Source organism: Hyperolius riggenbachi, chromosome 11 (genome assembly GCF_040937935.1).
Source record: "Hyperolius riggenbachi isolate aHypRig1 chromosome 11, aHypRig1.pri, whole genome shotgun sequence".
In the NCBI taxonomy this organism is placed as follows: Eukaryota; Metazoa; Chordata; class Amphibia; order Anura; family Hyperoliidae; genus Hyperolius; species Hyperolius riggenbachi.
In genome coordinates, this window is record NC_090656.1 from 160,155,292 (window position 1) to 160,181,561 (window position 26,270).

Here is a 26,270-nt window from a genome sequence, read left to right on the forward strand (position 1 = left end):
AGCACCCTGATGAAATTCTCCACCGAGGTGGTGAGTGCATCAAGACGGCTGTAAAGTGCGTCCATTTTGTTTTTCAGGTCTGCCGTTCTGTAACGATCGGTGTCAGCACACAGAGAGAATCTGATTGTTGATGATCTGCAGAATCATCAACAATACAGATGTATACTCGATTATGGATGATCTGCAGAATCACCAATAATACAAGTACGACTAACCTCTGGACACCTAATGAGTTAAATGTATTGGATGAACTGGAGGCTATCTCCCGAGGAGCGGGAGATATAAGAGACTCGGCCAAGAGCCACCTGAGGGGCAGGTGACCCCGGGCAGGGCAGAAACTATCTCTTGATAGTGAGGACCTGGTAACCAGGGATAACAGTATTAAATGGTGAACTGTACTGCAGCCAGAGGGAGGGACCACTGGCTGCTAACAGGCTGGACTCTCTGAGGAGCGGGAGTCCTGGTTGCAGCCGACACCTGATGGAATGGTGTCACTGCTAATACTGATAGACTGAGCACTCAGGGAGAGTGACAGCTAGGATAGTCGGGCAGGCCAGGTCGGCAACACACGAGCAGATGAGGTACAGAGACAGAAGACTGATTCGGTAACCGGTACAGGCAGGGTCTGGCTAGTGTTGGGCGAACAGTGTTCGCCACTGTTCGGGTTCTGCAGAACATCACCCTGTTCGGGTGATGTTCGAGTTCGGCCGAACACCTGACGGTGCTCGGCCAAACCGTTCGGCCATATGGCCGAACTAAGAGCGCATGGCCGAACGTTCCCCGAACGTTCGGCTAGCGCTGTGATTGGCCGAACGGGTCACGTGGTTCGGACCCGAACGCGCTCTGATTGGCCGAACTGTCACGTGGTTCGGGTAAATAAATACCCGAACCACGTCATATCTCCGCCATTTGTCTGTGGGTTTAGCTTTGGGTAGGCAGGCAGGGTAGTTCGCGCTCCAGCCACGCTAGCCAGGGTCCCCCCCAGTCATTGTGTGTCGCTGCTGGGAATAGTAGTACACCGCTCGCTCAGCATTCTGTTTACTGCCACTCTGTGTACCTCGCTCAGCCACACTATATAGCATTCTGTTTACTGCCACTCTGTGTCTGCTGGGAATAGTAGTACACCGCTTGCACAGCCACACTATATAGCATTCTGTTTACTGCCACTCTGTGTACCTCGCTCAGCCACACTATATAGCATTCTGTTTACTGCCACTCTGTGTCTGCTGGGAATAGTGGTACACCGCTCGCTCAGCCACACTATATAGCATTCTGTTCACTGTTCTGTGTCTGCTTGGAATAGTGGTACACCGCTCGTTCAGCCACACTATATAGCATTCTGTGTACTGTTCTGTGTCTGCTGGGAACAGTAGTACACCGCTCGTTCAGCCACACTATATAGCATTCTGTGTACTGTTCTGTGTCTGCTGGGAACAGTAGTACACCGCTCGCTCAGCCACACTATATAGCATTCTGTTCACTGTTCTGTGTCTGCTGGGAATAGTGGTACACCGCTCGCTCAGCCACACTATATAGCATTCTGTTCACTGTTCTGTGTCTGCTGGGAATAGTGGTACACCGCTCGCTCAGCCACACTATATAGCATTCTGTTCACTGTTCTGTGTCTGCTGGGAATAGTGGTACACCGCTCGCTCAGCCACACTATATAGCATTCTGTTCACTGTTCTGTGTCTGCTGGGAATAGTGGTACACCGCTCGCTCAGCCACACTATATAGCATTCTGTTTACTGTTCTGTGTCTGCTGGGAATAGTGGTACACCGCTCGCTCAGCCACACTATATAGCATTCTGTTCACTGTTCTGTGTCTGCTGGGAATAGTGGTACACCGCTCGCTCAGCCACACTATATAGCATTCTGTTCACTGTTCTGTGTCTGCTGGGAACAGTAGTACACCGCTCGTTCAGCCACACTATATAGCATTCTGTGTACTGTTCTGTGTCTGCTGGGAACAGTAGTACACCGCTCGTTCAGCCACACTATATAGCATTCTGTGTACTGTTCTGTGTCTGCTGGGAACAGTAGTACACCGCTCGTTCAGCCACACTATATAGCATTCTGTTCACTGTTCTGTGTCTGCTGGGAATAGTGGTACACCGCTCGCTCAGCCACACTATATAGCATTCTGTTCACTGTTCTGTGTCTGCTGGGAATAGTGGTACACCGCTCACCCGTCACTGTATAGCATTGTGCTCTGTGTCGCTGCTGGGAATAGTGGTACTGTATAGCATTTCTGTACTGCCACTGTACTGCTGCCAGTCAGCGTGTACTGTAAGGATAAGTGAAATGAGGAAGAAATCCGGTGAAAGAGGGAGGGGCAAGGGAAGAGGTGTTTCCCCTGACGGTTCACGTACAGGCCACAGGGGAGCACCCAAGAAAACCCACTCAATACCACCCATGTTGTCCAGGACAACAACCCTCACAAATCCAAAAGAACAGGACCAGATAATTACTTGGATGACCTCTCAAGCGTCCAGCAGTGGGTTAAGCAGCACCAGCACATCACGCACGAGGTCCGAGTCCTCAGCCAGTTACAAGGAGCCAGTGGGCACAAAGCTGACACAACCGGCAGCGACACCACGCACACAACTGCCAGATAACCAGTCCGATGAATTACCTCAGGACACAATGGGGTATTCGCAGGAGCTATTCCCAGCCCAACAAACTTCCACCTTTCAAAGGTCAATGGAGGAACAGCCAGAAATGTTGTGCCTGGATTCACAACCGTTAACTGTGGGAAATGTACCGCGCACTGAAATACGAGGCGAGTCCGAAGAGGACTCGGAAACCCAAATCCCAGAGCAATTTGGGCAGGAGGGGTTGCAATTGCAGGAGGTCGGCCGACAAGATCTGGAAGACGACGTTGGAGTGTGCTGCGCAGAGGTTGTTGTGGGGAGCTCTACTCCACGGCGGTGGCCCACAATGACATATGACGAGTTTGAGGAGATGGAAGAGGAGGGTATGGACAATGTGGACAGAGACCCAGATTTTGTTTGTGAACGAGAACATCGCCGTCGTAGCAGCAGCACAGATGAGTCTGTTGAAGAACACACTGCTGCACGAGTTCGCCTTGTGCCACAAGGTAGGCGGCGCGCAATTTCAGGCACCACAAGCGTGGAAGTTCAAGTGAGAGGCAAAAGAGGAGCAAACAGAAATCGCCAGCAAGGAGGCAGGTGCTCCAAAGTCTGGGCTTTCTTTGAAGACTGCACTGAGGATGTTACCATGGCGATTTGCAAGGTGTGCAAGACCCGCCTGAGCAGGGGGAAAAATATTAACAACCTCTCCACCACCAGCATGAGCCGTCACATGCTATCCAAACATCCCACTCTTTGGGCAAACGCGTCAGGACAGGGTACCAGAAACAACACTGCCTCCCTTGGGTTCACCAGACCCGCCTCAGCAGCAGCAGTAGCCCAGCCATTGCGTGGTTCACAACATTCACAAACATCAGACGACGCTGACACTGTCACTTTCCGGAGTAGTGCTCTTGAGGTCTCCCAGTGTTCATCAAACACAACAACCAACAGCCCTTCCGTGTGCAGCGCTACGGTTCAGTTGTCTGTGTCGGAGATGTTTGAGCGCAAGAGGAAATTGCCAGCAAATGACCCCCGGGCCGTGGCAGTAACAGCCAGCATAGCCAAGCTTCTGGCCTGCGAAATGCTGCCATATCGATTGGTGGAGACAAACAGCTTCAAGGGCATGATGTCAGTGGCCATCCCACGTTACGTGGTTCCCAGCCGCTACCACTTTGCACGCTCTGCAGTGCCTGAGTTGCATGAGCACGTGGTCAGCAAAATAACCCGAAGCTTGAAGAATGCCGTTGCCTGCAAGGTTCACCTCACCACTGACACCTGGACGAGTGCGTTCGGCCAGGGTCGATACATCTCCCTTACCGCGCACTGGGTGAACCTTGTGGAGCCTGGCAGCGATTCCTCACCTGCTACGGCACGGGTGTTGCCCACGCCACAAACAGCTGCACCGCCGTCCCTCCCACTGGATAACAGCAGCACCTACCTCTCTGACTCCTTCTCCTCCAACGCATCTCAAAGCTGTACCTCATCCGGAAACGCTAACCCAGCAGCAGTAGGATCGTGGAAGCAGTGCAGCACAGCTGTTGGCATGCGTCAGCAAGCGTTGCTGAAGCTAATCTGCCTTGGGGATAAGCAGCACACAGGGGAGGAAATTTGGAGGGGAATAAAGGAACAGACGGATTTGTGGCTGGCACCGCTGGACCTGAAACCGGGCATGGTTGTGTGTGATAATGGGAGTAATCTCATTCGCGCTTTAAGGTTGGCTAAGCTGACACACATCCCTTGCCTGGCGCACGTGATGAACCTAGTAGTTCAGCGGTTCCTGAGGACATACCCAGGCGTGCCCGATCTGCTGTTGAAGGTGCGTCGAGTGTCCAAACATTGTAGAAATTCCAGTACTGCTTCGGGGGCACTCGCCAAGATGCAGGAGCGCTTCAATCTCCCCCACCATCGCTTGCTGTGTGATGTCCCTACGCGCTGGAATTCTACGCTGCACATGCTAGCCCGCTTTTGCGAGCAGAAGAGTGCAGTGGTCCAGTACATGACGGCGCAGTACCGAGGCGCATCCGGCCAGCTGCCAAGCTTCTGTGGATCCGATTGGGCCAACATGTTGGACCTCTGCCAAGTCCTCCAAAATTTTGAGCAATCCACGTTGCTTGTGAGCAGTGACAACTCTTCAGTCAGCATTACCATACCACTGCTGTGTTTACTGAAGAGGTCGATGTTAAAAATCAAGGAAACAGCTGTCATGATGCAACTGGGGGAATCTGAAGGAGAAAACGATCAGCGTGATGGTACCAACATCAGGCCATCCGCCTCAGGGAACGCTGGCCCCAGCAGCTATGACGAAGAAGAGGAGGAGGAACAGCTGGAGTTGGAGCAGGAATTTCATGCCACCACTGACGAGGGCCAGAGCGGTGCACGTTGGACTTCCACAATTCAACGCGAATGGTCAGCAGAAGCAGACCAGGAGGAAGGTGACGACTATGATGCATCACAACAACTATCACAACGCTCACAAGAGGATGATGAGGATTCTGGTAGGACTCTGGCACACATGGCTCAATTCATGCTAGACTGCATTGAACGTGACCCACGCATTGTGCGCATTCTGGACAACACCAATTACTGGGTTTATACCCTTCTGGATCCACGGTACAAACACAATGTTCCAAAACTGCTTGAAGAAAGAGTCAGACAGGTCAAAATGGAAGAATACCAGCAGGCCCTTGTGGAGACTTTAGAGAGGAGATTGACATCCTCCCCCTCCTCTAGCCAGTTGTACGCAGACAGACTGACTTCCGCAAACCCAGGACGACCAGGAGGGCAGCAAACAACGCAAGCCGCAGCTAGTACCCAAAAGGGAATGGTATCGGCAGTGTCCTTGGAGTGGGAAAATTTTCTGACACCCATGCAGCCGCAGCCCACTGAACAGCAAGCGTGCAGATCCACCTCCAACACCGATCGCCTGGAGAAGATGGTCAAGGACTACATGTCAGATGGCGTAGCTGTGTCGAACCATCCATCTGCACCCTTCAACTATTGGGTATCGAAGCTAGACACCTGGCACGAACTGGCAATGTACGCAATAGAGGTGCTGGCTTGCCCGGCAGCCAGCGTTATGTCGGAACGCTGTTTCAGTGCTGCCGGAGGCATCGTCACAGATCGGCGTATCCGCCTCTCTACAGACAATGCAGACCGTCTGACTCAAATTAAAATGAATCAATCCTGGATTGGAAATGACTACGCAACACTCCAGGACCCCAACCAAGTAACATGACCAATGAACATCTGGGATGGTGTTGCGTTTCCGGGCCCTGTTTATTGAACCTCTCATCTGTATTACATTTATGACTGCATGGCGGCAAAAAGCATTGCTGCTATATCCGCACGCTTTTTGTCCACATGCAAGGCCTGGGTTGTTGTGTCTCACAAAGCGTGGCCTTCTCCTCCTGCGCCTGCTCCTGTTCCATCACGTCTGCTGCTGCTGGGTTAGCGTTGCCGCGTGGTCCCTGTTTATTGAACCACTTATCTTTATTACATTTATGACTGCATGGCGGTACAAAGCATGCTATCCGCACGCTTCTTGCCCTCATGCAAGGCCTGGGTTGTTGTGTCTCACAAAGCGTGGCCTTCTCCTCCTGCGCCTCCTCCTGTTCCATCACGTCTGCTGCTGCTGGGTTAGCGTTGCCGCGTGGTCCCTGTTTATTGAACCACTTATCTTTATTACATTTATGACTGCATGGCCGTACAAAGCCTGCTATCCGCACGCTTCTTGCCCTCATGCAAGGCCTGGGTTGTTGTGTCTCACAAAGCGTGGCCTTCTCCTCCTGCGCCTGCTCCTGTTCCATCACGTCTGCTGCTGCTGGGTTAGCGTTGCCGCGTGGTCCCTGTTTATTGAACCACTTATCTTTATTACATTTATGACTGCATGGCGGTACAAAGCCTGCTATCCGCACGCTTCTTGCCCTCATGCAAGGCCTGGGTTGTTGTGTCTCACAAAGCGTGGCCTTCTCCTCCTGCGCCTGCTCCTGTTCCATCACGTCTGCTGCTGCTGGGTTAGCGTTGCCGCGTGGTCCCTGTTTATTGAACCACTTATCTTTATTACATTTATGACTGCATGGCGGTACAAAGCCTGCTATCCGCACGCTTCTTGCCCTCATGCAAGGCCGGGGTTGTTGTGTCTCACAAAGCGTGGCCTTCTTCTCCTCCTGCGCCACCCTCCTCCTGTTCCATCACGTGTGCTGCTGCTGGGTTAGCGTTACCGGTCCCTTTTCCTGGAACCTCTTATATGTATTACATTTATGACTGCATGCCGACAAAAAACATGTTACCTGTGCAAAGAAAACAGACATTTCCCGCATTTAAAAGACAGTTTTCCCTTTGAAACTTTAAAATCGATTTTCTCAAAAACTATAAGCTCTTTTTGCTAATTTTTTTTTCCTCTTGTACCCACTCCCAAGGTGCACATACCCTGCAAATTTGGGGTATGTAGCATGTAAGGAGGCTTTACAAACCACAAAAGTTCGGGTCCCCATTGACTTCCATTATGTTCGGAGTTCGGGTCGAACACCCGAACATCGCGGCCATGTTCGGCCTGTTCGGCCCGAACCCGAACATCTAGATGTTCGCCCAACACTAGGTCTGGCAACAGGTAGACAGATATGCAGAGGTACCAAATCAGAAAGCGAGAGAAAGGTCGACAGAGCAAATAGTCATAACATATAAATATAACAGAGTCCTAGACTGGGGTGTGAGCTCCTTGATCTCGACACCCAGGAACTAGTCTAGAGTAACACAGTAATGACACAGAGTCCCTAAGCTGGGTGTGAGGTCCTTGGTCACAACACCCTGGAACTGGTCTAAAGTATAACACAGCAATGACACAGTATCCCTAAGCTTGGGTGTGAGGTCCGTGGTCTCAACACCCTGGAACTGGTTTAAAGTATAACACAGCAATGACACAGTTTCCCTAAGCTTGGGTGTGAGGTCCTTGGTCACAACACCCTGGAACTGGTCTAAAGCATAACACAGCAATGACACAGTTTCCCTAAGCTTGGGTGTGAGGTCCGTGGTCTCAACACCCTGGAACTGGTCTAAAGTATAACACAGTAATGACACAGTATCCCTAAGCTTGGGTGTGAGGTCCGTGGTCTCAACACCCTGGAACTGGTCTAACATATAACACAAACATATTTTGGCTAAGTGTGAATGCCCAGGTCCTCCTGGTTCTAACACACTGTGTGATCTGACTGGTCTGAGTGCTCACACATAAGTATTCGCAACGGCAGACAACCAGCAACTGACAGGCAAGAAATATATATAGAGCAGCACTCCTCAGCGCCACCCAGCCCCACTTAGCCAATCACCTACTACGCTGGGATCAGCTGATCGTCCTGATCAGCTGAACCCTCTCCTATTGGCATAAAGGTCCTGCCTCCTAGCGCACGCACGCGTAGCTATCCATCTGTGTGCACTACTAGGCTCAGACACAGCAGACGCACGCTGCTGTGCGGAAACCGCCGGCCTGAACGCGGAGACAGCCGCCCCGCTGCCAGACCGTGCGGCGGTGTCTCCGCAATCCATTACATCAAGGAGCTGAAAAGGGAGAGATTTTTTAATTAGAATACTCACTCCCCGGGAATAGGAGGAATGAGACGAGTTATAGTAGCTCCCAGGGCCTGTTTAAGCAACAATGGGGCCCCAGGGCAAAATAAACCTGGGGGGCCCCCCCAACATATACCCCGGAACAAAAATCGGCATTAGGGGACCTTTTTTGCAGCTGGTATAGTCAGGGTGTGAAGTCCCAATCGGTCGGAGCTCCACATTCTGGCTACCCCAGCCTGCATTGGGGACAAGGGGTTAAAAAGTTTCAGGAGGAGGGACCCCACAATTTTTTTTTTAATTCCCACACTCTAAACATAAAAAAAAAAAATTGGGAAAATAGGAAAACATGCCAGGGATCTTCATACAGCCATATTGCGGCTGTATAGCGATCCCTGGCCAAAGCGCTGCGGCTGCGTATAGACCCCCTGGAAACCCCGTCAGGAAATTTATTGCGCTTTCGTTTGATGCATGTAAAATTACACTACCGTTAGGTTTGCTACTATAAGTGACATTTACCGCATTTAAAAGTATACTTTTTTTCCTTCGAAACTTTAAAATCGATTTTCTCAAAAACTATAAAGTCTTTTTGAAAAATTGTTTTTTCCTCTTATTCCTAATGATCTCCTTAACATACCCTGCAAATTTAGGGTTTCTAGCATTTAAGGTGGATTTGCTATTAACCATTAAAGTCGGCAGGTTTTTAAATGTGTTTTTTTTTCCTTTGAAACTTTAAAATCGATTTTCTCAAAAACTATAAGGCCGATTTTGAACATTTTTTTTTCCTCTTGTAGCCACTGGGGGCCCCTACAAGCTCTGGGGCAGCTGCCTCCTTTGCCTTAATGGTAGCGCCGGCCCTGGTAGCTCCCAACCCATGGTTTTTTGAGTGCAAGAATCTTACTGCCCTGAAGGTGTGTTTCTAATAGGATGAGTATATGGGGCGAGTACTTTTTAAGATAGTTGAAAACTAACGATCTGTTGATAGGAGAATTTAAACCTCTAGTGTTCCAGACAACACAGGTTACTTGATTACTATTACGTGACATGACTGGATTGGATATATTCAGAGCTTCTACATTCATGAGACCAAAACCTGAACTTTAATGCCCAGTAAAGATTATAGAAAAGGACTAAGACAGATGTCCACCCCCCACTTATCCTAATAGCAACCCCTCCCTGCATCTTCACCCAACCTTAAGCTGCCTTATCCCTAAACAGAGAACCGTATCCCCTAAGTTAACCTGACCTACTCAGCCTAACCTTATTAACAAAACAGAATAGTTTCTTTCCTTCGCTCTCCCCACGGAAAGGGGGGAGGAGAGGGGTGCAAGAAAGGTAGCGCTTGCATCCGCCGTCCAGCCACACATCATGTGAGCAGCAGTTTGGGCATCAACAGCTTCAAACAACTAAGCATAGCATAACATGCTGTAAAATAACAGAAAAAACATGAATATCATCCCTTTATAGTAGACATCCCAGACACCTTATCATAGATATTCCTTAGAATTGTAAAGTGCAGTGAAAATTTATAAAGAAAAAGCATACATTTAGTGCAGAAGGTCATTAGACTAGAACCTGTAGACAAAAAGAGGATTATCTCTAGGCATATAGTGCACAGAAAATGTGGCAATAGTGCCATCTAGTGACTTCGATGAGATTCAGTCCTGTTTTAACTAAAATAGGCAAAGGCACATAGTAAATGAGCAGTTATTCAGGATATTTCTTGTAGAAAAATTAGCCCAGCGTCAGATGCTGAAAAAAGGGAATGATAAAATAGTAAAATCAGCCATTGTTATTATTCGGGAGGGTATCCAGCAACTCAAATACGGCCTCAGGTGTGTTAAACATACGAACAGTTTCGCCGTCTTGAACGCGTAGATGGGCAGGGAACAACATTGAATATTGAATATCTTTCTCTCTGAGTTTAGCTTTCGCATTGATGAAAGATTTCCTAGCTTTCTGGGTTTCAACCGTAAAATCGGGAAATAGCATAAGATGTGAGTTTTCAAAGTACAGTTCTCCCGCCCTGCGGGCCGCACCCAAGATGGCATCTCTATGTCTAAAGTTCAGTACCTTAAAGATAATAGGTCTTGGAAGAGACCCGGGAAGGCCTTGCTTAGCTGGCATATGGTGAGCCCTTTCGATCACAAAGTGCTTAGAGAAGGTTTCCGGTGGGAAAAGCTTCTTTAGTAGAGATTCAACATAATCTGGCACATCTTTAGTTTCAGTCCCTTCAGGGAGGCCCAGAATGCGGATATTATACCGCCGATTGCGGTCTTCTGCATCAACAGCGTGGCCTAATAGTGCTTTCTTTTGCTTCTGCATGGTAGGAAGAAGGGCCGCATGTTGTCGAGAAGTATCTTCCACCGCAGAGAGCCGGTCCTCTAGCTCTTTAACCAGGGGCGTTCCTAGGGTCCTTGGAGATCGGGGGCACCTGTGGGTACTAGGTATATGCGGCAAAAATTGGCATGGCCATGCAGTGAGTGGGCGTGGCCATGGGTGGGGCCAAATGTACGTGAACTTAGCAGCGGTGCAAGCTACAGATAACGGGCCTGCCCATCGAAATATTGGATGGAGCCCCCTGTCCTTTATTTAGATAATTTACAATCAGCATAGGCATAGATCAAAGATGTATACGCACATTCAATTTTGATTGGTCAATCACTGACCAATTTTACCACCCCCATGCAGTAAGTGGGCCAACAGACAATGAATTTGATGAACAGAGCTAAAATTGGCTAATCAAAATTGTATGTGTGCACCAGGCTTTACAGCTAATACTGTACATACTGAAAGTAGCAGGGATCAGCATACAATACAGCTGATTTACAATCAGTAAAGGCACAGTACACACTGGAGCAGTGGCGTAGCTAAGGAGCGGTGGGCCCCGATGCAAGTTTTACAATGGGGCCCCCCCAAGCACTCTACACGTAACAATTGATACGGCGCACCAAAACCTGCCAAGGGCAACTACAGTGTCAGAGGTGCAAGAAAAGGATGGGGAACAGTTTGTTAAGGATTACCACTATTCAAAGTATCTATTGAAGTTAATATTATGAGCACAGGACCAATAGAGAGCTAATACTGTAGTTGAGGGAGGGCCCTTCGGGGCCCCTCTGGCCCAAGGGCCCCGATGCGGTCGCTACCTCTGCAACCCCTATTGCTACGCCCCTGCACTGGAGGTAGATCAGCACACAGTGCAGGTACTAGAGAACAGCTTATACTGTACAAACTGTAGGCAGCAGAGATCAGCACACAGCAGCTAGCGCGGCGAAAAACATTAGGGTTACGTTGTGCAGCCAAAAAATGGGTGTGACCATGGACCAGAATGTGGGTGTGGTCACGGGTGGAGACAAATTTACATGAACTTAGCAATGGTGGGACATTAGATTAGGACAGTGGTTGCGAGCCTTTTGGAGGCCGAGTGCCAGGGCCGGATTTGGGGAAAGGCACCCAAAGCCCGTGCCTAGGGCGCCAGGATCCACGAGAATCCAAAGGGTGGCAGGTGGTGACAGGCTGACTGCACTTGTTGTCACCAGCAGTAAGAAGAACCGCTCCGCAAGTCAGCAGCCGGCTTGGAGTGCGCCGCTCTTCCAGGCAGTGTGGAACGGCTTCCTGAGGCTTGGGCAGCAGAGTCACTCAGCTCAGCCTCAGCCCGCACCTCCCCCCGTTCCTGCGAGGTTGGCCGCTAGATCCTATTCCCTGCCAAGTGCCAACTCTCCCCCGCCCCAACAGGAGCCTGTGCGGATGTCTGTTCCCTCCCCCAAACCCCGAGAGAGAGAGGGAGCAGCAGTGTAACGTACCTCTCCAGACTTCCAGCACTGCCACCGAAGTTTCCTCTGTCAGTCGCCGCTGTGCATCTCTCCCTCTCCTGCTGGCGATTCCTGTCATGTGTCTCACCGGTATTGCCAGCGAGTCACATGTGAGAGACACCAGAAGGAGAGGGAGAGATGCACGGCGGCAGCTGACAGAGGAAACTTCGGTGGCAGTATTGGAAATCTGGAGAGGTACGTTACTCTGCTTACTCTGCTGCTCCCGCTCTCTCTAGGGGTTTGGGGGGGAAGACATCTGCATAGGCTCCTGCTGGGGCGGGGGGAGAGTTTACAGGGTATAGCATCTGGCGACCAATCTCGCGGGGAGAGTTGCAGCATCTAACTATACTGGGGGGGGGGGGGGGTCAAGGGGTGATAGAATCGGACTACCTATGCTAAAGGGGGGGGGGGGGCATGGCTACTGGCTACCTATACTGCGGGACAAGAGGGGACAGAATCTGACTACCTATACTAAAGGGGGGGGGGGGGCATGGCATCTGGCTACCTATTCTGAGGGGGGAAGCCTCTGGCTACCTATATTACTGTAAAAGGGGAGGGGCAGGTTCTGACTGACTACCTATACAAAAGGGGGGACCACATCTGGATACCTACAGTGGGGGGCAAAGGGGGACAGCATCGGACTACCTTTACTAAAGGGCAGGGGGGGGGGGAGACACATAGCATCTGTCTGCCTATAGTAATGGAGGGCGAGGGGGGGGGGGGTTCAGCATGTGACCACCTATACTAAAAAAGGGGTGGGGACATCTGTTTACCTATACTAAGGGGGTGGACAGAATTTGGCTACCTATACTGGGGGTCATGAACATATTCAGCCCCAATTTGCTACACAGGACCCTCATTTTTTCCTGGCTGCACTCCCATGTACAAGTGCAACTGTACTGGGCATGCATAAGTATGGCACTCACATTCCCATTAGCACAAAGTCACTTGAGCACAGAGGAAACAGACATGCACTAAAGGCTTTGAGCTACTGGGCATGTGTGGACCATGCTTGTGCAGATCCAGTATGATTGCACACAGATGGGAGTGTTGCAGCAACAGCGTAGATGAGGGTCCCAGGCAGCAGTGAGGGGTCTGAATATGTTCAGAGGGTCCCAGGGCAGGAACAGTGGGCACCGAGAGGATCTGTTAAGTATTTTTTGTATTTTGTGCCAGGTGAAGACTTTTTGCTTTGCGTAAAGTGTGTGGGTGTGTGTGTGGGGGGGTGGGGGAGGGAGAGGGGTGGAGGGGGGTGCTGGTGACAGTAGGCCTTGGGCGGTAAAAGGTACAAATCCGGCCCTGCCGAGTGCCCAAACTGCAACCCAAAGTCACTTATCTATCGCAAAGTGGCAAAAGCAATTTAAACTAAATACTGTACAAACGTTTTAACTCATACATGAACGTTATGGAAAAACAATTTCATCCATCCTACTCCTGAAAAAATGTATTTATTTTTTTTAGAACCTCCCAGTTTTATTTTCCGTTTTTAAAAAGCTAAAAAAGTAGGTTTAATGATATTGTCTCATATGATGATGATTCAGCTTTTCCCATAGTCTCGCAGTTAGCAATCATGTGACCCCCAACAAGACAAATTCAGCAGTCATGAGGCCCCTATCAAGACAAATTCAGCAATCATGAGGCCCCCAACAAGACAAATTCAGCAATCATGAGGCCCCCAACATGACAAATTCAGCAATCGTGAGGCCCCCAACAAGACAAATTCAGCAATCATGAGGCCCCCAACAAATCATGAGGCCCCCAACAAGACAAATTCAGCAATCATGAGGCCCCCAACAAGACAAATTCAGCAGTCATGAGGCACATAAATAGACAGCATTTCACATAAATAGGCAGAATGCCCCCTTAATATGGTAGACACCTTTCACCTACCTTCTGAATTCTCCGCCTCTGGCTGCTGTGCCTGGCAATACTGTGTTTGGCTGGATTGGGGATGATGTGTGGGCTGAAAGGCCTGGCGGTGATGCTGTGACCTGGCTGGCGGTAATGCTGGGCTGTGCTTGGCTAGTTGAAGTAAATGCTGGCCTGACTGGTGGTGATGCTGTGGCCTTTTTGACAGGGATTCTGGGCTGGTTGGCTGATGGTGATGCTGGGCTGGCTGGCCTGGATAGTTTAGGTAGTGACAGGTGCCCCCTAGTTAAGGTAGCGCCAGGAGTCCCCCAGTTTAGGGAGTGACAGGAGTCCTCCAGTTCAGGTAGTGACAGGAGCCCCGCAGCTAATTTAGTGACAGGAGTCCCACAGTGTATGTAGTGACAGGTGCCCCCCAGTTCAGGTAGTGACACGGACCCCCCAGTGTATGTAGTGACAGGAGCCCCCAGTTTAGGTAGAGACAGGACCCCCCCCAGTTTAGGTAGTGACAGGTGCCCCCCAGTTTAGGTAGTGAGTGACAGAGACCCCCAGGTTAGGTAGTGAGTGACAGGGACCCCCAGGTTAGGTAGTGAGTGACAGGCGCCCCAAAGGTTAGGTAGTGAGTGACAGGGACCGCCAAGTTAGGTAGTGAGTGACAGGCGCCCCCCATGTTAGGTAGCGAGTGACAGTGACCCCCAGGTTAGGCAGTGAGTAACAGGGACCCCCAGGTTAGGTAGTGAGTGACAGGCACCCCCAGGTTAGGTAGTGAGTGACAGGGACCCAAGCCAGGTAGTGATTGACAGAGACCCCTAGGTTAAGTAGTGAGTGACAGGGACCCCAGGTTAGGTAGTGAGTGACAGGCGCCCCCCAGGTTAGGTAGTGAGTGACAGGGACCCCCAGGTTAGGTAGTGAGTGACAGGGACCCCCAGGTTAGGTAGTGAGTGACAGGGACCCCCAGGTTAGGTAGTAAGTGATAGGGACCCCCAGGTTAGGTAGTGAGTGACAAGAACCCCAGGTTAGGTAGTGAGTGACAGGCGCCCCCCAGGTTAGGTAGTGAGGGACAGGGACCCCCAGGTTAGGTAGTGAGTGACAAGAACCCCCAAGTTAGGTAGTGAGTGACAGGTGCCCCCCAGGTTAGGTAGGGAGTGACAGGCGCCCCCCAGGTTAGGTAGTGAGTGACAGGGACCCCCAGGTTAGGTAGTGAGTGACAGGGATCCCCAGGTTAGGTAGTGAGTGACAGGCGCCCCCCAGGTTAGGTAGTGAGTGACAGGTGCCCCCCAGGTTAGGTAGTGAGTGACAGGGACCCCCAGGTTAGGTAGTGAGTGACAGGCACCCCCCAGGTTAGGTAGTGAGTGACAGGGACCCCCAGGTTAGGTAGTGAGTGACAGGGATCCCCAGGTTAGGTAGTGAGTGACAGGCGCCCCCCAGGTTAGGTAATGAGTGACAGGCACCCCCCCCCCCGTTAGGTAGTGATTGACTGGGACCCCCAGGTTAGGTAGTGAGTGACAGGGACCCCCAGTTAGGTAGTGAGTGACAGGCGCCCCCCAGGTTAGGTAGTGACAGGGACCCCCAGTTAGGTAGTGAGTGAAAGGCGCACCCCTCACCTGACAGCCAGCAGCAGCATCAGACCTCGATCAGCGGGCGGCTCAACCAGTTAGAGCGGGTGCCGGGCGTACTACGCTGTATATACGGAAGTGATGTCACTTCCACATATCAGTGCGGTGTCTGCTAGGCCCTAATGCCCGCACTAGTGGTCGCCCGCTGATCGAGGTCTGACGCTGCTGGCTGTCTGGCAGCAGGCAGCCAGGGGGGGACAGCAGGGCTGCCAGGGCACCCCTAGAAATAGATTGGGGGCACCCCAGGACATGTTGGGGGCACGGGCACCCCTAAAATAGGGCTAGCGACGCCCCTGTCTTTAACCCTTCCCCTTGCCTTAGATAACTCATCAGTTATTATATCAAAACGTGCGTCTATATTGTCCATTTTAGCCGTAAGTGACGACTGGAACAGTTTAATGGCATCCATAACATCAGCAATGCCCAATTGGGATATCTCTCCCTCACTCTGAGCAGCATTAGGAGCTTGCATCTTGTCTGCTTTATCCCCCTTTTGCTTGTTAGTTTTGGAAGGGCCAGGTATGGAGGGGGGTCTCTCAGGAGATGGTGACCTGTCCTTCCTTTCCTTATGTTTTCCCCTGGCTGCCATGTCAGTGATATCGTATGGGGCAAATCTGTGGGAAGGCCTCTGTGGCTGTGGGGGGCTGCTGTCACACTGACCTGGTGGTGGCGAACGGCGGCCACAGTCTATCTCACCAAGTGGGGGAGAGCACCAGTCCTCCAGGATGCCAGGGGCGTCCCTGCGGTTGGAAGATGTCCGGCTGCAGCTGTGAAGGCCAGCGTGCAGCCTCTCCGCTTACAAGATGGCAGGCGGGATGCACCACAGGACAGAGGATCCCTCCGTGTAGGCAGGGCCGGCCCGCTCATGAGGCGGGGTGAAACGTTTGCCTATGGCGGCAAACTTCCAGGGGCGGCACCCGCCCGTCCGTGGGTGCGGGGGGGGGGGCGGCCGTCGAGCCGGAGGGGTAGCCGGCAGGACGGGGGTATTGGGCCTAGCGGTGGGGAGGGGGGGTGGACCCCCCCTCCCTCGCCTGGGTCCCCCGATCTGCGCTCCCCTCCAGCTGTAATAGGAAGCAGCCGATGCCCAATCGTAAGAAGCACGGGCAGGGAGGACTCACCTTATCCGCGTTCCAGCGTGCGCTCCACTGGCGTCACTTCCTGCATCACCGTCCATTTACAATAAAGTGGGCGGCGATGCAGGAAGTGACGTCAGTGGAGCGCACACTGGAACGCGGATAAGGTGAGTCCTCCCCGCCCGTGCCTCTTATTATTGGGCGTTGGCAGCTTCCTATTAAAGCTGGAGGGGAGCGCAGAACGGGGGACCCAGGCGAGGGAGGGGGGGGGGGTCCGTCCCCTCTCCCCACCGCTAGGCCCAATACCCCGTCCTGCCCGCTACCCCTCCGGCTTGGCGGCCCCCCACGGGGGGCGGTGGCGGCGGCAATTTTTTTTATAAATTTGCCTCAGGCGGCAAAAAGTCTAGGGCAGGCCCTGCGTGTAGGTAGGCCTTAGGCGGGTCCGGGCACCAGGGAGTCCGGAGTTCGCTCAGGGGCATCAGCGGCGGTGCGGGAGGAGGAATGAGTGCTGCCCAGAGCAAGAAACGCCCGCAGTGAGCATCAGGATGGCGTGTAAGTGAGGATGGACGGTGGAGCTCTCAGGGATGCGTACTCTCACGGCGCCATCTTGGCCACGCCCCCCAGGAAATATTTATTGATATTCAATACTCTGGCGTATATTTCTGTAAGTCTACATACGAGTGGTACAGGAAAAATTGAGATGGGATGTCACCCCTGATGACGGTGAAGAGTGTGACGAACATTACGGAAAAGTCGTGCGCTAGCGCCATCGACTTTCGCATGGTCGTGCACAGTTCCTGTCAGTCCTGGGTAAATGCACAATAGATGTCAATTTCCCTCTCTCTTACTGAGTACAATAACCTTCCCCCCACATCCTGTGTCAGGAAAGAATTTCACAAGTGGCTCGCTTCCCTGGGGAGCAGCCATTTGGTCACTCAGCTCATCTCCACCAAACCAGCTCAAACTGGTTGAGATTCAAATTTCCCTCCAAGCTCATAGCTTCACACAATGGGAACATTTACTTTATTAATAATTCAAAATAGGTTTGGCACAGCAAGACCAAAATTACATTTTCTGATACCTAGGAAACAGTTCTATCGTTCACCTAAAGTGCACGTTTCTAGCTATCAGGAATCCATATAGAAACCACTTTATCTGGCCTGCGTATAGCGAATGCGACAGACTAGGCATGCATAGCCTCGTTTAATAGAGGGTCGCGAGCCGTTTTTGAATATAGTCTCGGATTTGCGATACACTAATCTTGGGCCGAGTCACTCAAAATTATTAATAAATTGGTACATTTCTTGCTCTAAGTCTGAGGGTGGCAACCTGGCTTCCAGGAGATAACCCTGGCTTAAACACACCTACTTTCCAGGTAGTGACAGCCCCAAACTCAGGTCCTATAAAAGGGGGGCGGGACCAAACCTGCCCAGTTCTTCAATTTCCATCGACCAGGCATGTCCAGACATGTGCTCAAGGAGAACGGGGCGCATGTTGTGTACAAAGGACTTTTAACCTGAATGCCTACCTTTAAACTGGACTATTTTTCTTCATGTTTCAAATGGACTGCTCAGCTAACTAAGTAAGAACTTTCTGATTTTATTCCTTTTATTTTTAAGAACTGTGTTTATGTGTTAATAGGTGTATATAACGATATGTAATGCATTTTTGTTATTAAACGTTTAAAAATCGTTTAGCGGTTATGACCTGTTGCTGAACATACACAATCGTACCTCTTCTCCTGAAATCGCTACCCTGTGTTTAATAGAAGTCTACACTTATAACCCGTATGCGAGAACCCGGCCCAGATATAACGGTCTGACCCAGGTTCCTGCATACTGCTAAGGGTTAATAGAGCAGTCTCCAAGTCCTAGTAAAATTACAGTAGCGGGCTGTGTAACTCGCTTGGTGGCAGATCTTTGAATTGTATGTGTGTGGTGAATCGGTTGGTATCAGAACGCTCCCTTCACGAGTCAGTTCATCAAATTGCGAACGCGGGTTACCCTTCGTGATGAACAAATGACCGTGTGAGAGGATTTCTGACGCTGATCGACTGACCCACCCGCAGACCGGCCTAGCGGTCTGTGACAAAGAGGATGAGGAAAATTACAAGGAGTGGGAGAAGTTCTTTGAGGGATGCGGAATGGGATTCATGGAATTGCTAATTAAAAGGAAATCCAAACGTCTGGAACGATTAGGGAAAGAAGTTAATGAGATCAAGAAAAGCCTAGAACCGCACAAGGAGGAACCATTGTATAAAACCTTGTCAGAAAGAACCTGTGAAATACTAATTAAACAAGAGAGGGAAATAATTATGAAAAAGAAGAAAAAGTTCACCTTAGACTGGAATGCATATAAACTTAAAAGGGCCTACAAATGGCAGAATAAGAACAAGCAGATGCAAGCACAGAATCCCCCTGTGAGGAGAATTGTGACAGAAGAAAATGGAGGAGGAGCAATACCTAAAAGGCCCCAAAATCTTAATAATAATCCTGTGGGGGGAAATCAAGAGGGACAGGGGTTCAGGGGACCAAAACAAAACAGATACCCACAGAGAACAACAGGAAGTGAGACGTGAAAATCATGTAGCAAATCCACAGAATAGGAGGAGTGAATTTAGTAATAGAAATGTTAGTGTGCCTATACAAAATCGGTATGACCCGCTCAGGCAGGAACAAAGTTACCAACCTTTTTTAGGGCCGAGCCCAGGGCACTACAAACCCCCCTGGAACTCCTATATGAGACCCGAATACGAACCACCATATCAACCCTCACCAGGAAGGAGCAAAAGAAGACCAGAAGGGGGATACGAGGGGGGAGAGGAACACCACTCAACCAGGGAGAAATTAACCTGTTGGACCAAGGATTGAAACATTCACCCAAACAACCTCTGAATAAATTCAACATGTATGTAGACTTACAGAAATACGCCAGAGTATTGAATATCAAGAAATATTTCCTGAATAAGGAAGGACCTAGCAATAGAGCTAACCCTACCACGGAATACTCACAAACTGGAATGAGAAACAGATCATTATTCAATCCACAAGATAATTCCAATAAAAACTGTGTTGAGTTATTTAAAAGGATGGTAGAAAGAGACATTGAACAAATACAACCAAAGAAGGTCAGGGGAGTTACTGCTTTGGCTAAGGAAATGCTGGATGAAAAGAAGCTAGTCGTTAGACCAGCAGATAAAAGGGGGGGGGGGGGGTTCTAAGTCAAGAACAGTACGGGAAAGAGCTTGATAGGTTAGTCAATGACCCAGCTACATACAAAAAACTTAGAGGGAATCCCTGTAAAACATTCATGGAAGAACTGAGGACATTACTGAGAAGAGGCTTAACAGAGGGAATACTGAATGACAAAGAATTTGAGTTTCTAATACCAACAGCACCAAGAACTCCAATAATTTGTCAAGTTTCAAAAGTGCATAAAAATGCAGAAAGGCCGCCTGGCAGGCCCATCATTAGCGGAATAGGCTCAGTCACGCATAGATTGGGACAGTACCTTGACCACTTTATGCAACCGCTGGTGATGGGCCTGCCGCAAGTAGTAAAAGACACCAAGCATATGCTGCAAATCCTGGAGGACCTAATGGTGGAAGAAGGAGACCTGCTAGTGACGGCAGATGTTACGTCACACGATACAAATATACCGCACCAAGCAGGTATGGATGCAGTAAAACATTTCTTGGAGAAAGACACCACAATGAAGCCCAAACAAAGAGAATTTATTTTGGACCTACTGGAATTTGCATTAACCAGGAATTATTTCTGGCATGATGGAACATTCTACCTCCAAATTAAAGGATGCGCAATGGGGGCGGGGTTCGCACCATCTTTCGCCAATCTTTTTATGGGGAAATGGGAACAGGATATAATGGGACGTGGGGAAGATAACAGAATCTTCCAGTGGCGAAGATTTATAGATGACTTATTCATGTTATGGAGACGAAGGGAGGAGGACCTGCCCACCATTTTTTGAAAAACTTACTCTAATCAAAACAATCTTACTATAGAACTTACTATGGAGGCCAGTAAGAAGTCCATTCATTTTTTGGATTTGCATATCGAGAAGAAAGATAATAGGCTGAGTATGAAAACATACTTCAAACCGACAGACCGCAATGGCTATTTGTCCATAAGAAACCGCCATCATCCTAGGTGGCTAAAGGCGGTCCCAAGGGGACAACTAGTGAGGATGCGTAGAAACTGTAGTGAAATGGAGGATTACATAAGGCAATCACAAACTCTACTGGAACGACTTATAGAAAAAGGTTATAGGGAAACTGATATACAAAGAGAAATCATGGAGGTGTGAAGAATTAACAGAGAGGACCTTCTCGGGGAAAGGGTAATGGCAAGAGGACAAGGCAAAGAAAGTATTCCGTTCATTCGTGACTTCTCTGTACAGTTCAGACAGGTTAAACAGATTTTTAAAAAACATTGGCCTATACTGAGAGAAGATACAGCCCTAAAGAGGGCCTTACCTGAGCAACCGAAATTTGTGTATAGAAGAGCAAGAAATCTGAAAAACATACTGGCACCAAGCTGTGTGAACCCGCCCAGAGAGGTGATACCACAAAGGCAGCAGAACGGATTCTATCCTTGCAGAGTATGTGTGGGATGTAGCGAAGCCACCCCGGTGAGATGTAGAGAAGTCATATCAACAGCCAAAGGAAGTAACTTCAAAATCAGACAAAATATCACATGTAACACAAAGGGGGTAGTATACCTGCTATGCTGTCAATGCACCTTACAATATATTGGCAGAACAACTAGACCTCTAAAACCAGAGTGGGAGAACATATAGGAAATATAAGAAGAAGCCTTAAGGGACACAGTGTGTCAGAGCATTTTAGGATTTACCATCAATCCAAACCAGCGACACTAAGCTTTTGTGGGATTGAAAAGATGAAATATTCATGGAGGGGATCAAATAGAGTCAGAGAAATATCAAAGAAGGAGACGCAGTGGATATATGTAATGGGGACTCTACAACCAAAGGTTGAAGAAGATGATTACAAACCTCCAAATTTCGTTCAGTCTGGTCCATAACATTTTATATACATCTTATTATCTTTTCGGGTAACTCTTCTAGTTTTTTATAAGCTTTAGTCTTTTATTATCTCTTGTTTTTGTATTTTTGTAACATTACCATATGGTCCTTTAACCCTCCTGGCGGTTTATCAAATTCCGCCAGGGGGCAGCAAAGCCATTTTTTTTATGGTAAAAAGAACCATTTTTTTTTTTTTTTTTTCATGTAGCGAGACGAGGTCTCGCTACACGATAGCATCAAACATCAAAGAACGGGATCTCCTGGAGGGCTTCCCCCGTCGCCATGGCGATGGGCGGGATGACGTCACCGACGTCTACCGATCCACCCCACAGCGCTGCCTGGCACTGATTGGCCAGGCAGCGCACGGGGTCAGGGGGGGGCCGCTGCGGCATGACGGATAGTGGCGGATCGGCAGGTAGCGGTGGCGATCGGATTGCACACGCAGCTAGCAAAGTGCTAGCTGCGTGTAGCAAAAACAAATTTATGCAAGTCGGCCCAGCGGTGCCTTCTGGCGGCATAGCCCGAGCTCAGATCGGACTTACTGCCAGGAAGGTTAATTCATAAGAGTGTACATTTATGTATGGAAAATTGAGGTGAATGCAATTTGCTATATCTAATCAATGGTGGCAATTTGAAAAACAACCACAAGATGGGTGCTAAATGGCATACAACTACGCTATTAGAAATGGCATAAGTCAATATTAGCAAACTGTGTATTGAATATCAAATAATGTTTTTAACATGCGGATTATGTTTTTTAACAATGTTCTTTTAATATTTTAAAATTGTAAAAGGGTTTCCTCCCTCTTGCCCGTTAATTTAAGACACCACAAGCGCACCCGACATGGAACGTATGTTATGCGCACACTCGGGAGTAAGCACAGGAAGAAGTAGTATTACTTGCTGCTTAGGTTGGAACGCACACGTACAAATTTCCAGCAGATGCGCACTGTTGCGGCAACGGTCATGCGCTGTTCAGGGTGGAACGCACGCGTACAAATTTCTGGATCATGACGCGTACTAATGCGGCAAAGGCCATGCGCAAACGGAAGGGGGATAGGCGTGACTTACTGGGATATAAACCTGATGTCCGATGGGCTAGCCACGCCCCTGATTAGTCACGCGGAGTGACGAAACGCACCGGGTGGAGATTCGAGTGTCAGGAAGTGCTGGAACCTTCACAGGAACCGAGGGGAAACTAGCGGCAGTGGCGTGGTCTTTTCAACGAGCCTGACCGGGAGGCACGGGGGAGAGCCCTTCACAAACTCTGAGCGCTGTTTACCCCAACTCAGCTGTGCGTGCATTTTTATAATAAAAGGTTACTTTTTATATACGGGGCTGTACTATGTGAGTTTTATCATTTCATAAGATACATTGAATACTGTGAGCCAGCGAGACCCCGACCAGAAGGAAGCAAGCAAGCAGGAGCACAGGCAGTGCAGGATATATCACACAAGCGATATATATGACCAGTCTAGCAGTGGTCAACTGGACGGGGTGAGTGTAATACCACCTGAGATGTATTGTTGATGTACTCTGAATAGAGTGTGACCCTGTGATGTGGAGCGCTGTCCAGTATACTCAGACTGTGATCTAGGTGAAGCTGACACCTTTATTGGAGCGCATACACCTCTTTGAGAGACTGTCCATACAACATTGATTGCACCCGCAGATTGCACAGTGACTTTTAAAACAAATAATATAAGATTATATTTATTATTGTTGTATGATCATCCAACTGTAGTGCTTATCCCTAGAATTTACAACCTTATTTATTTGCTTTTTTGTCTGTTACATCAAAATTCCTTACCCCTCGTGCCAATAATATATCCAACATTTAACCAACTCATTACTCATGTACTACTCGCTCATGCAAACAACTGTGTCCAAATTTATTGCAAACCATAAAACAGTGCCATCATTACATACAGTGTGTGTGAATTAGAGCTTATGACAGCTATGGCATGGCCATCTTATAAGCCCCACTGATTGTAGCATCATGCAGCACCGTCTCTGCCTCCACCCTGTCTACCCAACAATCCCAGGTGGCAAAAGCAAAGAGCAAATGCATGCACAGGGACATGGAGCAGCAGCAAGGTTGGGACACCACCACATCCCCGAAACTGGGATCAGGCAGAGGAAGGGAGGAAAACATGTCTAATAAAACCCATGGCCTACTTTTATTTTATAGACGATATTTTAATCATCTGGTCTGCAAATGAGGAAGATCTTCTCCAATTCCACTGGGACTTCAGTGCCTTCGATCACATAATCAGGCTGAAACGTAGCAACTCTCAACCGAAATTAATTTTCTGGATACCACCATATACGTCCTGGGGAACAAGCTTCAGACATCTATGTACCACAAACTGACAGACCATCCCACATACCTCAGGTATGACAGTTTTCCACCCCCAACACATAAAGAACTATATAATTTACAGCCAAGCTATGAGGTGCAGCAGGATCTGTTTGGACAGAGTGGATAGAGATTAACACCTGGAGTACCTGAAGAAGAACTTCATCAAACAAGGATACACTCCTCTAATGGCTGAGGCCCATATCCAGAAAGCTAACATCATCCCTAGGACTCAACTCCTGGAATTTAGGCAAAACTTACAGCTCAAATCTGGACACCTTAAGAAGGATTGCAAAAGATCTGTAACCCATTCTACACAAGGATCACAGACTCAGGGAAATATTCCCTCAACCTCCCCTCATGGCATATGGACAACCACCAAATATAAAACAGATGATTGTCAGGAGTCCTTTGAATTGGCCACAACAGAACAAAACATCTCAGTACTGACAAAAAAGGTGTAAGGCCTGCACACACATCTACTCCACAGACAGGATATTAATACCAGGTACACAACAGGAACACAAAATGCAAGGAACATTTTTTCTGTAGCTCCACTAATCTGGTATATCTGTGTGCAAAATGCTCCAAAGGAATTTACGTGGGAGAAACTGGGAAAACTCTGCGTAAACATATGAATGCACATAGATACACTATTACAGGAATACTTAAGGAAAAAAAAAAAATGACATTTACTCACCCGGGGCATCCCTCAGCCCCCTGAAGCTGGATGGTGCCCTCGCAGCCCCGCTCCGATCGTCCTGTCCCCGCCGGCGGCTACTTCCGGGTTCGGCGACAGCCGCCGACAGGCTGGGAACGTGGCTGATTTTCCGCGTTCCCACTCGCTATATGCTGCTATAGCGTAGCTATATACGCTATAGCAGCATATAGCGAGTGGGAACGCGGAAAATCAGCCGTGTTCCCAGCCTGTCGGCGGCTGTCGCCGAACCCGGAAGTAGCCGCCGGCGGGGACAGGATGATCGGAGCGGGGCTGCGAGGGCACCATCCAGCTTCAGGGGGCTGAGGGATGCCCCGGGTGAGTAAGTGTCATTTTTTTTTTCCCTTAAGTATTCCTTTAAGAATACCAAATCTAATCTCCCAGTCCCTACACACGTTTGTTCCCATGGACACAGCTTAAATGACCATTGGGATACTGCTCTTAAGGGTGGTTTCAAGTCGCAGAAAGAAAGACTAATAACAGAAACTAAATGTATACATTGGTTTAAAACTATACATAAGGATTTGAACAAGGATAGCAATTTTCTTTGTTGGTACGATGTGGATAGTGTTTAAATTCCACTTTTCTTTTCAGCCTAAACAGATACCGAATCCATTAACTCCTTGTGACGCTGGGTGTTTGGTGTGCACACAGAATACAACAACTCAAGGTCAGGTTGAAGCTAGGCCATACACAAGAAGTCAGAATAGTGCGGTACAGTAGGACTAAACAGAGCTAGGTCAAATAACAGGCAATATCGTTACACAGGAAGTCAGATGGCTACAGTACAAGAGGGTCAAGACAAGTGCTAAGTCAATATTCAGGGCGAGGTCGTACACATAGGATCAGATGGCTGAGGTACAGAAGGGACGAGACAGAGACAAGGTCGTTAGGCTAGCTGAGGTCTATAACGGGTATCAGATGACTGAGGTACCAAGGGATGAGACTTTAATCAGACTGGTGAACTTTCCGGATCATACACAGAAATACAATAATTACAATATATATATATATATATTGCACAGTTCTAAACTGACTGGAGTACATATATATCGGGCTGATGCGCAATATATGAAATGTAGCTCACAAAACTACTATCTTACTAGGATAAGGACCAAGAACTAGTGTACTGATTAGTATCAAGGCCGATGAGCAAGTGAATGCTCCGGCCTTATATGCACACAAGGTAGATCCTAAGCCCACCCCCAGGAAAGATAGAACCTCCTGCAAAAAGGTGTCAGCTGATGACATCACCGCTGACACCTATGGACACGCCTTCTCAGCCTGTAAAGGCTGCTTTGTGCTGCCCGCGTTTGTCCAGTCATACTGCGCACGCGCGCACGTCGAACCTCCGCCGCAGGGGTGCTGGGAAAGCGAGAGGAGGACGGCTGAGCGGAAGTCCCCGTACGCAAACAAGTCCCGCCGGAGACGTCGTGGGAGACATCACAGGACTCGTTGCTGACAGGTAAGATTATTACACTCTTGAACTCTGAATTTACAATCTCTCCCCATGCCAGCCCAACTCCTATTTGTGATTGAGTAAACAAAGGGTCTTATCTATCTGTCATAAATTAGCAAACATATCTCCAAAAATTGGAGGTAACGTTTGCTG

At 49.1% G+C, this 26,270-nt stretch overlaps 1 protein-coding gene across 4 annotated transcripts in view; it reads left to right on the plus strand.

Moving 5' to 3' along the window:
* The window catches only part of LPCAT2 (lysophosphatidylcholine acyltransferase 2), a 390,784-nt gene that overhangs the window by 70,025 nt on the left and 294,489 nt on the right, over nucleotides 1-26,270 (plus strand). For 3 of the 4 annotated variants that reach the window (XM_068260831.1, XM_068260828.1, XM_068260830.1), the window contains exon 3: nucleotides 23,773-24,448. The exons of the other annotated variant lie outside the window; for it this stretch is intronic. The gene's annotated coding sequence lies outside the window, so the exon portion shown is untranslated. The remainder of the gene's footprint in view (nucleotides 1-23,772; nucleotides 24,449-26,270) is intronic. 4 annotated transcript variants of the gene reach the window in all.